General features: G+C 35.6%; 1 pseudogene; it reads left to right on the top strand.

The window, feature by feature from the left end:
• Positions 1 to 9,365: 9,365 nt before the first annotated feature.
• LOC126787316 (protein SMALL AUXIN UP-REGULATED RNA 12-like) lies at positions 9,366 to 9,738 on the top strand (annotated as a pseudogene).
• The last annotated feature ends 5,662 nt before the right edge of the window (positions 9,739 to 15,400 follow it).

Here is a 15,400-nt window from a genome sequence, read left to right as displayed (position 1 = left end):
ATAATAAATATTTATATATACAAATAATAATGTTATAATAAATCATAGTACATATCTTTATTAATCAAGTAAATTTCCCGAAATTAAAAGAGAAAAAAAGAAGCAAGAATAGAATTTCAAAACAGTGATGAATGTAACTGATGCATATTTGGAATACGTATATATTTCCAGTAGTCACTATTTATTATAGTCCATTTTTCTCAATGGGGTTTTAATATGTCAAAAAACCTCATTTTTTATTGACCGTATGTACGGACGGTCAAACCATGTCCAAAAAGGACAAATTTTTTACGGGGATCCTAAATATATACACCGATCACATCTGCTGGTGTCAATCGACTATATTTTAAACTATAGTTGTCGATCGCTGAAGTGTCTACTAATGTATCTTAACCTTTATATTAGGTTTAGAATAAAATTATCGGATCATGAAGCGACTATATGAAAAAAATTCTTAGGATCAATCGACACCAGCCGATGTGATCAACATATATATTTAGTGACCCTGTAACAATTTCATCAAATTCGGACCTCGTTTGACTGTTAAAATTTCTAGTAAACCAAAAACACCACTAACATGCCCTAAGAGATGACCAATTACCAAGATGCGAACGCCGTTTGCATATTTGAAATCACCTAATTTTTGTCACCGATCGTGCGTGGTCGCACTGAGAAAACTCATTTGGTAAAGCCCCCGGTCAATGAGGTTTAATATGTCAAAACACATATTTTTTTGGTTGACCGTAGGTACGGAGAGTCAAACCATGTCCAAAACGAACGAAATTTTCACGGGGTCCTTAAATATATATATTGATCACATTGGTTAGTATCGATCAACCATATTTCGAACTGGAGTTATCGATTGCCGAAGTGTCTAGTAATGTATCATAACCTTTATATTAGGTTTATAAATAAAATTATCGCATTATGAATTGACTATATGAAGAAAACCTTTCGGAATCGATCGACACCAGCTAATGTGATCAGTATATATATTTAGTGACTTGTAAAATTTTTATCCAATTTGACCTCGTTTGACCGTCAGAATTTCCGGTAAACCAAAAACACCACTAAAATGCCCTAAGAGATGACCCATTACCAAGATGCAAATGCCGAAAGCCGTTTGCATATCTGAAATCACCTAATTTTGTCGCTGATCATGCATGGTTGCATCGTGGAAACTCATTTGGCAAAGTCCCGGTCAATGAGGTTTTAGTATGTCAAAACGCCTATTTTTTGTTGACTTTAAATACGGACGGTCAAACTATGTCCAAAACAGATGAATTTTTACGGGGTCTCTAAATATATATACTGATCACATCTGTTGGTGTCGATCGACCATATTTCGAATTTGAGTTATCAATTGTCAAAGTGTCCACAAATATATCATAACATTTATATTAGTTTTAGAATAAAACTATCGCATTATGAAACGACTATATGAAGGAAACTTCTCGGGATCAATCGCACCAACCAATGTAATCGGTATATATATTTAATGACCATGTAAAAAATTCATCCAATTCGAACCTCGTTTGACTGTCGGAATTTCCAGTAAACCAAAAACACAACTAATATACCTTATGAGATGACCTATTACCAATATGCGAACGCCGATAGCCGTTTACATATTTGGATTCACCTAATTTTTATCACTGATCGTGCGCGGTCACACCGATAAAACCCATTTGGTAAAACCTCGATCAATTGGGGTTTAGTATGTCAAAACGCCTATTTTTTTGTTGACCGTAGGTACGGATGGTCAAACCATGTCTAAAACAGATGACATTTTTACGGGGTCTCTAAATATATACCGATCAGATCTGCTGGTGTCAATCGACCATATTTCGAACTAAACTTGTCCAAAAAAAAATTAGTATGATAAAATATGTATTTATAAACAAATCCCTGCCCCTCCAGATCCACGATATGCTATTCGGCCCGAGCCGTAAAAGCCCGCAATGATGACTTTATACGGGCATGCTTGGATTCTAGACTTTTTGTAAGACCTGACCTAACCCGGTCCGCTATTTAAAAAAAATGTAATAAAGCCCAACTCGTTGATGAGCCCCATTATCTAGATCCTTTGGGTGGAAAGTAATAAATTGATGATTATTCGCGCCGTTACTTTTTGAATTAGTTGTGTGCAGTTATTTGTGAAATCGGATTCAAAGGTCGTTGTGCTGTGTACTCTATGTACTATACGCACCCGTATTGTAGGATCAATCCATTTCAAGGGCATCTTCCTATTAAGTAAAGCATAGGTTCCATATGTAATATGTTGATATATAAAAAATGGAAGCTAGCTGAGGTATCTGGCAAATGAGTAATCAGTATTCAGTACTAGCTTTTGTTATGTCGCAATGATTTTGGTGCATATGGAGATTGATATGACAAAGGCTAAAGGGAGTATAAAAAAAAAGAAAAAGACAAAGGCTAAAGGGACGTCTCATGGCTAAAGGGAGATTGATATTACTTGGAAGCTACAAGTCGCTCGATGACTCTCACACGGGTACGTAGGTCTCCCCATAGTTTAATTCCAGGTAATATTTAAAGTCAATTAGTAGCTCATCACTCATGTACGTAGTAGTTTTACTAGTACCCACTTTCTACCGCACCACTAGAACTAGTTCTCTTACGTATCATTTGTTCTAATTAATTAGATAAGGGTGCAACACATGCTTAAAAAATTAACCATTAATTATGATAATTTTTGTTAAAAGAATTTTGTAACTAAAAGAAGCTATATAATTAATAACAAATGACACGTATACAAATTAATAATTTGAATTCAAATGTCACCAACATTAGTAAGAATCGAGTGAGCGAAGAGGAAAAGAGAGAAATGAGCTTTATCAAATTGGTCCATACTTTCACTGAATTAGAGACTGCATATTGCAGATATTCTGCTGAAAAGAAGTTACCACATATGATGGAGCTAGCTATTTAAGTTGATTGTAACACATTTCGACATACCTAAAAGTTAGCTAGCCAAAAGTTCAAATGTGGTACGGTACGTACGCACCTGTGTGTATAGAAACGACGTGTATGTTTCAGGTGGCCGGGGTAGCATTGATCGAAGTACTTCTGTCCCTAAATGACTGATGTTCGATCTACAAAACTAACATGCATGGAGTTTTACGAATGTATAAGATAATACTTACATGCATAAATAATTGGCAAAAATGCCAATTTGCACCCAAAATTTAGTCATAATTGTCAGTTTGCACTCCGAACTTGCATTTAAATCAATTTACCTCCTAAACTTGGTAAAAATTACCGATTTGCACCTCATCTGTTAAATTTAATGTTTTTCATCCAATTTTAAGTCACATGTCATGCATTTGAGGGATAGTATAACATTATATATTTCTTCATATTTAATAATAAAATAAATTAATAGAATTACTTAAGAGGAACACTTTCTACTATGTTTTTTTATTTTTTTGAAACATGTTATTAATTTATATATTTATTATTTTACGTGATATGGTATGTTAAAAGATATTAGAAAAATATAAATAAATACCTAGACAATAAAAAATAAATGTGTGCATATAAAAAATATATATATACACAACACACTATATTTGAATGAGTGTGTATGTTGAATAAATAATTCGAAGTAGGGTTAAGTATGTAGAAAAAAGATGTAAATAAATAATTTGATTAAAAATAATAACCCTCCTTTTAAAGAATATTTTTTATTTATTTTTAAGAAAAATATAAATAGAAAATGACAACATTACCCCTCATGTGCATGACATGTGACACAAAATTGGATAGATTCAGTTAATTTTAACGGATGAGATGCAAATCAGTAATTTTTACCAAGTTCAGCAGGTAAATTGACTCAAATACAGGTTCATGGTGTAAATTAACGATTTCAACCAAATTTAGGGTGTATTTTGGCAATTTTGTCTAAATAATTTAATGTAGATTAAACCGGAAGCAAGAGGTAATCAAGAAAACAAATCAACACAAGGGTAGAAATTACATACTTGAAACCCTAACCCGGAATCAATTAGTGATAAATGCATAAGGAACCCAATAATATCCCAATAACTGAAGCTAAGGCAGACGGTAAGAGTTTCTTCCTCATAAAGGGCAAAAAAAGAACTGCATATTAGCCGATCGAAGTCAAGGTTCCTTGCATCGGCATTTGAGGAGTTTAATACAAAATTACACATGTATGATATATACCAACGTGGAACGATCCACTTTCCCTGTAGTAAATCATACGAGATTGGGATCGATCGAGCAACATGATCGATGAAGTTGCTTAATTTACGCATTAGAAACTTGAAAAACTTGCAGACTTATCAACGTACAGGAAGCTAGCCTAAATTAAAACATGCGCAGCTAGTTTAGTTGCCACATACGTACTCCACACAATTTACACATGGGGAGTTCAGGAACCTACACAATCACTTCACGCTTCGAAAAAATTGTGTGATAGCTAGCTAGAGCATGATCGAGGCGGCCGAGGATAGCTAGGTTGCTCTTCATATACAACTCCCACCATGAGCAGTTCTATCTTCCTAAGATGTATCAGATCTTTTGGGTGGCAAGTGATATATTGATGTATTTGTACCCAGAATTTTCTACTGTGTGGTGTTAAATGCAAGTTCGGAACAAATTAAGCACGTGCAGTATACTATACGCACAATTCCTTGTATTGTAGAACGATCTATTTGAAGGAGCATTCTGCTCTGGTCCAACCCCATCGTGGTCCGACGATGTCGAGCGTTTGTCCTCGTTACCACTGTAGCGATACAGTGGTGCGGTGAAGATTCTTTTTTACCGTAAATGGGGGAGGTCGGTTTGCACGTGCCCGGTTTGAAGTTATTACTATTAAGATGGATCAAAACCAGAAGGGGATCTGCATAATGAGAGGTATGTCATCCACTAGAAATTCTATGATTGATCGTATTCGCTGAGTTCTTCAACTCTGTAGACTTTTCCGGCATTCTTGGCTCATTAGCTGCTTCATCTCTCAAACTTGTCTTGATTTTTTTGTGGTCTTTCTAAATGAAAGAGTCGCATTTCTTCTTTCGATATGTTCGACGAAGAAACAATTTGTAGATAATACTAGGAGTTCCCACTTTTAAGGTCAAATTCTCTCAATTGGATTCCCAGATTTGGACCTAGATATGTATGTCTCTCCATAAACGTATTCTCTATATTGTTCTGAGGTTGCTTTTGTTGCTTCTCCTGCTTGGATATTTCTCTTGATGATAATACTTGGCTTTTTATGGCTTGGACGGCTGAGACTGATATTGCTTCACCTCGTTTCATTGCAATCATATGCCTTTGTCTCACTAGTGATCTCTTACATTAGTATCAAGTATCTCACTCTTTGTTTCTCAATTTTGTTTCTGTCAATCTCACAATAGGTGTGATTCTCTGGCTTTTTTTTAGTTGGGAAAGTAGCGAGGAATGAGTATTACGTATCATTTTGATTAAAGGACATGACTTTATCGGTAGAAATCAATGGGTTTTTGGGTTGCACACCAAGTGTTTGATGAAATGCCACAGTGAATGCTTCAACACAATTCTAGACCCTCAAGTTTCATTTCGGTATTAAATTGTTCGGCTTTAGATGATATGGTAGTGTCATTGCCTTACATGGTTCTTTCAGCAATTGAAGCTAAGCAAAGAGGTAGTAAAGAGAGTTTTGAGGGGAGGACTCAGATTTTGGTGTTGTGGTGATGGGTTTTGTCGTAGGATTTGGATTGGGTGAAGGAGGAGTTTTGTCGTTAGTTTGATTCGCGTTGTTGTTGTTCGTTTTGGTTTTTGGTTTTCCATTTAGCAGTTTGCAAAGGTTTGGAATGGTTTGGGATTTGTGAGTGACTTTGATATTTGAAGTTGTGTTATGTTTCAAAGATATTGTTCTCTTGTTTTTTTATGGGGTTTTGTTTTATTCATTTTGAAATTGGTCTTGTGAATGTTTGATGTCTATCAATGTGTTGTGAAATAAAATTTCGATGTTTTCATTTCTTGTTGATTTTCATATCTGAGTTTCACATTTGAAATCTTTGACTAATATGAGGAAGCATCTGCTTAGTGAACTTTGTTTTATTCTCTCCTTACACTTATTGAGAGTTTAGGTTGCATGTGAATGTCGCCATGTTGAGTTTGATTATATCTTTTAGTTTTGGTGATTCAATTTCTAGTTAATGTTACTTTATCTATTTTTTTGGTGAATGAAGTTTTTTCTTGTTTTATAACTCTATTGTTTTCAGTTAGATTCACTAAATTTTTATTAGGGTTGGTTATGTTTGTTATGCAATGAGACACATAATTCCTTTTGTGTTAGGAAGATATATGGGGATTTTGGGGTGGGGTAATTTTCTGGAATTTCTCAAGTTGGAGTTTTGGTAGATGTTGATTTTGTTTTGGATTTATTTTGATGAAGGTATGTTGGGTTTTGGTTCTTTTTTATCTGAGATAATAACTGTAACTTAACAAATGATTTTGTTTGGGTTATTTCCTTCTTCTTCTTTTTTAAATGGATTGAAATTATGAAAGAATTAGCTCTGCATTGTGGTGCCACCTTGAAAGCTGAAAGTTTTTTTTCTTTGAATTATAGAGGCAAAGTGAGATGGCAAGTCTAAAGAGCATTTTGAGTATTAACTGGGGTAACTGAGGCGTGGAAAGGTTATTCGGGCATATGATCAACCCCACAGACTTGAAGTCTGCATAAGATTCTGCGTAAGAAGCTGATTGGGCTTGGACCAGTGGTACTTACATGACATCCGGAAAGATGACCCCTAGTCATGGAAGTTGAGGAAAAAGAGTATGCTCTATTGCTCATCTCATATGCTCTATTATCTATCCATTTGCTTATGTTTCATCCTCGTATAAAATTACAAAGGAACATTGTAAAATTTCATTATTAATGGCAATGCATTGTAGAAGGATGAGAATAATACATCATCACTACATTCGAGTTATAGAATAAGAGGAAGCACAGTAATAGTTAGGTTATAGTTTAATGTCTTATCACTTTCATGGTGTTTGGTCTATAAAGTAGAGTCAGCCTTTTGATTTTGCAACCAACTTTATATTAAGAAATCGTTTTCCTCTCTTTTTCCCATCTAATTTGAATAGAATTGCTCATTTGCTTATAGTCATGATTCATCTCCACTTGCTTCCCCACAGGCACACCAACAAGTAAGAAATATTAAAGCGTCGAGAAAAAGGTTCACCCAAGAAGGGTCAAGGAAAGCGTTCCAAGCGCAAGAGCTAGTATCTTGACATGTTGAAGTTGGTTCTTGAATGGTGTTTGAAATTATAAATGAAAAAGAAAATACCACGCTACAATGATTTAGAACACTTAGGCCTAAATCTTTGCCACACAAGGATTGTAGTAGTCAATCAATCATCATACAATACAATGTGCACTATCAATTGTAGCCCCATGAAGAATCATTTTTATAGTAAAAGATGGGGGAGGTTGATTTGCTGGTTAAATAGTCAAACCAATCCCATGCAAGTTAATGTCATCTCCAAAATTTTAAATGATAAGTTAATTCAATCAAAGTTGATGTAAACGTCTATGCTTAAATTGTTGCATGAATGGGTATATGGTATACATAGAACTCAATCCCATAGATAATCAAGCACACATATTCATGGTTTCTTTTTGTGCTTTCCCAGCTACAATTGAAAGGTTAATTTAAAGTGCTCTTCCAAAATAAAAGACATCAAAAATAGGATAAAGTAGAAAACAAGCCCATGGTTGAGGGATGAAGTTGAATCTTAACACCAGAAACCAAGTTATTTCAGATCAAATTCGAGAATTGAAGACACCTAAATATAAAAGCAAGCCAAAACAATGTATTATTACATTAAAATTCTTCTAAAATATGATGTTCTTTCAATACATTAAGTATCAGTAGATCCATTAGCTACATCACCAAAAACATACATCAACAATTCCCTACTTATAGACAACAAACAATACCAAATTATCTACAGAAATCACAGTAAAATCCAACAACTCACTAAATCAAAGCCCCAAATTTCAGTTCTCCACAAAGCAAATCATAATAAAGCTTCAATTCTACAGGTCACCAAAACTAACAGAGCATCGAGATAGCAGCGTTATCGCTGACGCCAGAGAAAAGTAAAGACCAAGAATTGACCAAGCACCATCTTTAAGAAGCTGAAACCACCAGGAAGGCCATTGGAGTCAGAGCTGTAGTCAACGTTCTTGTACTTCTTGGTCGTATTCAGAACATAATCCCACATTGGCGTCACTACCTCGCTTGCATACCAATCAACTTATAGATGAAGAACTGAGGTAGCCCTTCAATATGGAGGTGCCCCAATAGCCCCTTGAGGTAGAGCTCCGCGTAACTCGGGTCTCAGTAACGAAGACAGGAATGCCCTCCTATCTGGTGACGGCCATGGCGGAGATGACGACGTCAATCATCATGTTGAAGAGGTTCCAGTAGCGGACGCCGGTAGCCATGTTGTCGTGGGAGATGAAGGGGTGGTCCTGGAAGAGAGGAAACCTGATCAGAATCTCGCTCCGGAGGCGGTAGAGGTTGTAGGGGTAGACGTTGATGAAGAAGGAGGAATTGGTGTCGCGCAAGAACTGAAGGACTGAAGGAGAGGACAGGCTACTGTCTGGAGCTGCGCGACGGATGGAGCTGCGCGACGGAGGGAGCAAACGACATCTTTATGGCGTTGACGAAGGAGAAGGCGATCTGGTGGATCACGACGCCGACAAACACATTTTCATTTTTGCCAATGAGCAATCAGTTTCGATTTTCGATTGCCCGTAAACATACCAACTTAGAAAACTTACCTTCCTCTGATAGTTTACCTTTCCATATATTTAATTACTGGTTTAATGAAACAAAAATTCAACAGTAACTAACGATCTAAACCGTTAATTGGATCTGTTTGGACGAATGAATTGGTGACACTTGTCCTCGACAGGGTTGGACCAGAGTGGTCTGGGACCATTCCAGAACGCTTCAGGGCGGAGAGAATCGGTTGCATATGTGAACAGATAACCTGCAAATAAGTACGTCATCCATGTCTCCATCAGTCGTTCAGTACTAGCTAGCTACGTCGTCAAAAAAATTGGGCGCGCATGGAGGTTGATATGACAAAGGCTAAAGGGACGTCTCATGGTAAGTTGGAAGCTACAAGTTGCTCTCTCTCACATGGGTTGCTCCCGAAATTTAACCCCAGGATTTACTTTCTTCGTCTGTCAATAGGAATCAATGTAGAGTAAGTGAGTAACCCAATCTTATCCTGCACCACTGGTATCACTCTACCTAACACTATATACAAACCAAAATAACACACTATAGTGACTATACAACAAGAAATTTAGCACGATCAATATGGCGAAGTCTAGAGCTAGTTCCAAGAAGAACAACAGCACTATCAAGCTCAAGTTTGTTGTAGAAAAGATACAGAGGAATCTATCATCGGGTGGAAAGATGAGCTCTGATTGTGGTGATGATTCAACATATATATGTGCCCGGCGATGTCAAGGAAGGCCACTTTGCAGTGACTGCTGCGTACGGAAGCGAGGTGAAGAGATTTATGGTGGCGTTGGGTTATTTACCTTGTCCCAGATTCTTGAAGTTATTGGAGCAAGCAGCGGAAGAGTATAGTTTTAATCGTGAGGGTGCTCTAATGATTCCTTGTCCTTCAAGCGAGCTCGAGAGGATATTAAACGATGAGCAATGGCAGCAGGAAGAGGAAGTCTAGCTCCTCCTCATCCACTGTTGCTGTTAATTTGCCGATATTCTCCTGCTCTGGTGCAGAATATGTATCTCGATCAAATTTGTTATGTTATTATATTTTTTAAAATCAAATATCATTACGATTTTTAAATTAATTAGTAACAAGTACACGGTAAGGCCAGATGCAGCCATTACATACTCTTCAACTATCATCTTACAGACGGAATAAGAAGTTGTGAGAACAGACTCCCACAGTGGTACATAGGATAGACTCCACTTTAGATCAGTTATATCATATACTAAGTAGGATCGTGCAAAAAACAAGCTCACTCATATAAAATCCTGAGAACTAGAACAAAAATAGAATTTAGCCAAAGCTAAATATATAGATATGGGCCTTGACCCAAAATAGATCTCAACCAAAACCCTAGAAATGTCAACTAACTTGCAACCCAACCAGCCCAAGCTTTAGTCATCTTCACTGCCAAACCACCATACGCACTAGTGCAACTACGCCACCGTGACCGCATCGCTCTGATCAAGACAAAAATCTGATAAAGCACGTTGTTCCGAGACTGAAGCCACTGCTTTTCTTGGAAGCAAAGCCTGGATCGACGTCATAAGAACCCATGGCACGACGATATTGTAGATGATAACCACCAATAGCCATCTATGCCTGCGAAGTTTGACCATACACACTAGTGCAACTCCGCCACAATGACCACACCGCTCTGATCAAGACCAAAATCTGATAAATCACGTTGTCCCGAGACTGAAGCCACAGCTTTCCTTGGAAGCAAAGCCTCGATCGACGTCATAAGAACCCCGGCACGACGCCGTCGTAGATGATAACCACCAATAGCCATCTATGCTGATAAGAGCACTTTGTGCGACGTTCTTAACATGTTTTTACCTCCATTTGTACTTTGCTTAGCCCTTATTGTTGTACTATTGAGTCATTGAGTCGTAGTAAGTCTTGGGCGGTATTTAATGCATTTTTGTGCTTACATGAGTTAAAAACGCAGAATTGGTCTAGAGTCCTAGTTTGAGTATGAATCCTTGTAGGACTAGGAAACCTAGTTGGATTAGGAGTCTTCCTCTTTCTACGTTTTAGTCGCATTGGCGATATTTTGAGAGTCCTTCTTGCATTAGGAATCCTTTTTAGACTAAAAAATGTACCATTTGGGAAAATCTTACTTTAATTTAAACTTTTACTCCGTAACTTTCATAATCTTACTCTCCAATTCTAGTAACTTATTTGATCTTCTTATATGAATTATTTTGTCTTTTATTATTTTCAGATTGTACAATGAAGGAAAAAAATAGAGGAAAATTCAAGCAAATGAGGAAAATAAAGAAAGAATAAGACACCTACAAAGGAGAAAAAGAAAGAATTTATCAAAAGAGATTGCACTCACCAATGACAAAATTAAGTGAAAGAAAAAGAGAGAATGAAAAGGAAGAGAATAAAAAGAGATAATGCAAAAGAGAAAGAATGAGACATCTACAAAGGAGAAAAAAAATTATCAAAGGAGATTGCACCCACCAATGACAAAAATAAATGAAAGAATTTGATGAGAAAGAAAAAGGAAGAGAATAAAAATAGATAATGCAAAAGAGAAAGAATGAGACACCAAAAAAGAAGGAATTTATCAAAAGAGATTGCACCCACCAATGACAAAAATAAATGAAATAAATTGAGAAAAAAAAGTTCAAGCTATAATATTCAAGGAGACAAAACTCTTCTATAAATAGCACATCATTCACATAGAAAAAATATCACTTCTCCTTTGCATTTAAGAGCCAAAACCCTACCAAAATACTACCTCAAACATCGTTCACCAAAACAACAAGCTGTTCTCCCCCATATACCAATTCCATCTCCACCGAAATCAACATTGGAGACATATCTCCAAGGTTGCTACAACGTGTGATTCTCGCAACTCTTCTTCATGGGTTTGTTCGTTTTTTATTTTTATAATACTTTGTCTATGAAGATTGTAGTATGATGTTTGTGTGAGATTATTGTTTTGTATTAAGAATCAAAATTTTCAGATTGTTTTATTGGATTTTTGGTTCTTTGCCGAATTGATGGTTTTCTATAATTAATGAGTTTGTATTTATATTGTTGTGTTCTAATCATCTTTCTCATACTTTTAGTTAATTTTCAGACATGTGCATATGAATTTAGTGCTTGGATGCAGTTCCTAAGATTGTGTTTGAGTGCTAGATTCATCAACCATATTGACACAAATCGAATCATGCCCTAAGTAGGTTCGATTTGTGTTGATTAAAAGTGGTAAAAATTCTGGAAATTTGCATGTGAAATCATGGTGGGTGACGTCATACATGAAACATGTCTCAAACAAAGATTTGGTGCTTAAAAGTAATCTTGTTTGATTTCTACTCTAAGTATTATTGAATTCTATTGCATGCAAATTTAAATTAGGCCCTAAGTCAATCTAAATGTTAATTGAAATCTTGCATGATTAGATGATCCCCTAAGACTCTAATTGTACTGGTGTCTAGAAAGTATGTAATTGGTCGAATTAGAATGCATGATAGGTTTGAACGTGTAATTATGTGGTGTAATGGTAAATTTGATTTAAGTTTGTTAAAGAGAAGTCGATCATGTAAATAGTAATTTATGTTTTATTTCAGTAGTTATAATCAATCTCAAACCCCTCATTATTTGTTAACACTAAAAGTTTAGAGTTCCCTTCAATTCCCCGGAAAGAACGATCACTGCTTATTTTATACTAACGATGATGTTTTACAGGGTTTATTATAGACGTTTTAATTAACGCTCTATCAGATGCCCGCCAAGTTTGAACAACATACCATAGATCAAAGTCGCCACTCCCTAACCACCACCACCTTCCCGCGATGAAATCAAGACCAAAGCATCAAGCTGATATAAAAGGGCTAAAAGCTAGCATTCCAAATTAAAAAAAAAATGCCTTAATGAGTGAAATTGTTCCTCGTCTAGCAGCAATCCATGAGCTGTTGGCATAGCCGGAAGGCCAACCAAGCAACTCGGCGCTGCCAGACGAAGATTTGGAAGGGGAAGAAGTCGCCACTCTAGGTCAGAGCAAGAGGGAGAGAGAGGATGTTATGTTATTATATATGTAATTTCTTCAACTCAGCCTAAATATATTGTTCATCAATCTACTTGACCTAAATATTTAGTTCTTTGTGTTGGTCATTAATTAGTGAGAAATCTTTCTGCTCCTTCAAGAGAAATTTTTATATGCTACCGTAGTACTACGTGGAAATGTCTAGTAGTTCTTTTTACCTGTTATATTTTGACACGTGGATTAGTACACCAAAATTATAATTTTACATAATTTTATTATTTGTGAAATGACCTTCATGGGTATTAATGATTTTGAATTAGGATTTCGGGTTTAGAGTTTAGGGCTTAAAGTTTAGAGTTTTGGGTTTATGGTTTAGGGTTTAGGGTTTAGAGTTTAGAGTTTAGGGTATATGGTTTTAGGATTTAGGGTATTAGAGTATATGATGTAGGGTTTTAGAAAGAAACTCAAAATACTCTTTGATAAAAATAGCTTAAATATAATTTTTTAATTAAATCTTGCATGTTAATTTGTGGTTAGATTGATACATCATTATCATGTGGTACTACGGTAACACTGAAAAATTTATCTCTCCTTCATTAGCATGATAGTTTTGTTTTTGCTTATGTTTTGAAAATGAGCAAGATATTTTGCTCTTTTTAAAAATAAAACCAAGATATTTCCTTTTCGTGAAGTAGACTGAATATAAGAGCTATCATTGTACTAATGTTAAATGTGGATCAATATTGAGCGGGATAGATCGAAAGAGCTCTATGACCAAACGCAACATGATGCTTATCGGGCCTATGTGTTAAGATAGAAAACGGCCCAATTCATATTAGCCCAACATCTAAGTAGTATTAAGTAGAGATACTCACCAGAATTAATGTAGCTGAAAAAATCATTTTGTAAAAAATATTAATATTATCAATACCAGTTCTTCACTTCTTCGTTCCCTGCTTCTTCTTCGTTTGAAACCTTATCATCTTCATGAGTTTATCAAAAAATTTAACACTATGTACGTTTTGTTTTTGTCCATAGCTTTGTTTAATAACCAACCGTTATGAATTGTTTAAAATAGCTCAACGGCACATTTTCTTTGTATTTCTTAGGAAACATTATTATATGTACTCGGAATAGAGGAATTGTTTAGTATTTCCGGAAAACCACGTGACAATGTCCAATGGTCATTCTTTTCAATTACAATTTAACACGTATGATTTAAATAGAAAAATCATATCTAAACTATTTTATCAAAGACTATTTTGAGTTTCTTCTAAAACCATACATCCTACCCTCTAATACTCTAAACCCTAAACTCTAAACTCTAAATATGAAATCTTAGTTCAAAATCATCAATACCCATGATGGTCATTTCACAAGTAATAAAAATTTGTAAAATTATAATTTTTGTGTAATAAATCCACGTGTCAAATTGTAATTGGATTGGAAGACCACTGGACATTGCCATGTGGTTCTCCGGGAGAATTGTCTACTTGGAATATAGTCTACGTGACGTACCCTTTTAATATTATTGGTTGATTTTTTATTGTATTTGTTTCTAATTGGTTACTCATATTTAAATAATATTTTTTTTCATTTCACTGCATGCATGTTTATCACACTATGGTGTAATATAATTGGCTGGATGCACCACATGGCAGTGTCAAGTGGTGTTTTGGGTATTCATAATAATTACTCGTTTCGTAGCTTGTTAGGTAAATCAGTACAACTTAAGGGAAGATTGGGATATATTTGTGCATTTAATAGTTCACCAAAAAAAAATAACTCATTGGACTTATGACAAGAGAATGATGAAATGCACAAACGTATGTGAAATGAACGTTAGTTTGAGGATTGCTTTGGTTCTGATTCAACTGAGAATTTAATGCAACTAGATCTTTTAGCTTAGGTAAGGACAACTCCAACCATGGTTCTATAAACCAAGACTGGTCCTATAATTGAGAAATTCATCTCCAATAGGCAAATATAGGGGGTGCTGATCTCTGAAATATAGGATTCGGTTCTATTTGAAGTCCTATATCTAAGCCAATTCCAAGAACAAGACTCAATCAATTTTATAGGTCTTACATCCGTCTGGTGAGTTATTGTTTTTATGAAACAATACAAAATTAGTAAATTAATCAAGTATATTGAGTATAACACCTCATATAAGATCTTATTGTTGGAGATCATATTTATAACTCATGAAAAAAATGTTAAAATAAGATTATCACCCCCTAAATAAGACTTAATGTTAGAGTTGTCCTAAACACAGATGGAAGTTAGTGTTGATCCAAACCCTAACACGAAAAAAAAGTTGCGGACTTGCAGCCATACAAATTTAGTTAATCAACAAGAAAATATCATGCTGATCGTTTTAAGGTGGGTGTCGCTACACATAAGCAATCAGGCATAAGAACCTCTTGTATATCTACTTCACGCTCTTCACCAAGATCGGCTTGTGAATTATCGCCCGTACCATTGGATGAAACAGTGAGACGAAATACAACCCGGAATTATAGCAATCATTACCAACAATAGCCGACATTCACAGGCCCCATAAACTGTACAAGAAATTCAATCACCATCATCAAACTGAAGACCACAGAC

The sequence above is a fragment of the Argentina anserina genome, chromosome 3 (assembly GCF_933775445.1).
Source record: "Argentina anserina chromosome 3, drPotAnse1.1, whole genome shotgun sequence".
NCBI lineage: Eukaryota > Viridiplantae > Streptophyta > Magnoliopsida > Rosales > Rosaceae > Argentina > Argentina anserina.
The sequence above is the reverse complement of the archived record's forward strand: the minus strand, read 5'-3'. Positions and strand labels throughout refer to the sequence as shown.